General features: G+C 43.9%; 1 pseudogene; it reads left to right on the top strand.

Annotated features, from left to right (window-relative positions):
• Positions 1–587: 587 nt before the first annotated feature.
• On the top strand, positions 588–1017 carry LOC125080489 (galectin-7-like; annotated as a pseudogene).
• Positions 1018–1336: the final 319 nt, after the last annotated feature.

The raw sequence follows: 1336 nt of genomic DNA on the forward strand, positions 1-1336 counted from the left end.
TAATACCATTTGAAAGGCACCTGAGGAAAGAGAGGGAATATGGTTTCTCAGGTCTAATGAGCAGCACATTTTGATTGGTAGGCAGAGACCTAAGTGAAATTCTGAATAAAAAATTTACTGAAAGAGTCTTTGGCCAAAAACAAGGAGCAATTTAACAAATTTAAGCAGGAACAAACGGGGCTTCTTTCTGTGGTGAATCCTCTCCCTCCATGTCCTCCAGCTGCCTCCTTATAGCCAGTTCTCCCTCTTCCTTTATCCTCTGATCTCTCTCCTTCTGCACCTCCCTGGACTTCTTTCTCTTCTTCCCATGGTCCAGATTTCTCTAAACCCAGAGAAGACTGATAGTTATTCATAGATGAATTATTTCAGGTACATATAACCTGGGGTTACCTGGCTTATATGTACACCTACATGTTGATCAGAACCTCAGATACTAAATTCTGGATGGCAAATGTTGGTTGGATCAACTCAGAAAGAAACCTACAAAAATTCCTCTATTGACAGTAAATCTGAGAGTCAGAAAAAGGCTTAAAAATGAGATTAAGGTCTCCTAAAACCATGCCTGAAGTATTTCCAATAAAAATTGCATGGACACCACCATTGCCTGTCCAACCATTCCAGCCAAAGCAGGGAGCTCTGACATGTCCCACAAGACCTCACTGACCAAGGGCATCCGAGTTGGCCCTGTGATGAGGGTTTGTAGCTTTGTCCCAAACAATGCTCTGGAGAGATGGACAGGATGCCGAGGCTGCCTTGCATTTCAATCCCCACATGGAACAGTCCACAGTGGTGTTCAACACCCTGGAGCCAGGCCCCTGGGGCCCTGAGGAGCATGGCTCAGGCATCTCCTTCCAGCACAGGCAGCGCTTCGAAGTGTTCCTTGTCACTGAAGAAAGATTCAAGGCAGTGGACGGTGACTCCAAGTACCACCACTTCTGTTACCAGTTCCTGCCAGTGTGCAGTTGCCTCTTGGAGGTGGTCAGGGACCTACAGCTAGAGGCCACGAAGATCTTCTGAGCCATCTCAGGAGGGTAGATGGGATGGGGTCTCCAGTGTTGAATGGCAAGTAAAGTTTCAGCCCACATAAAAAAGAAAAAAAGTGTGTATGTATACACATATATATTATGTGTGTATGCAATGTGTGTGTGTGTATACACATATATATTATGTGTGTGTGCAATATGTGTGTATACATATGTGTGTGTGTGTGTGTGTGTGTATACACATATATAGCCATAATTGAATTATGGAAACAGAAAAAAACCTGGAACTATGAGAACAGGTCCTCGATCAAGATTTATAAGATCTAAATTTCCCTCGTGATTTAGTTCGGCTA

This window comes from Lutra lutra, chromosome 11 (genome assembly GCF_902655055.1).
Source record: "Lutra lutra chromosome 11, mLutLut1.2, whole genome shotgun sequence".
Lineage (NCBI taxonomy): Eukaryota > Metazoa > Chordata > Mammalia > Carnivora > Mustelidae > Lutra > Lutra lutra.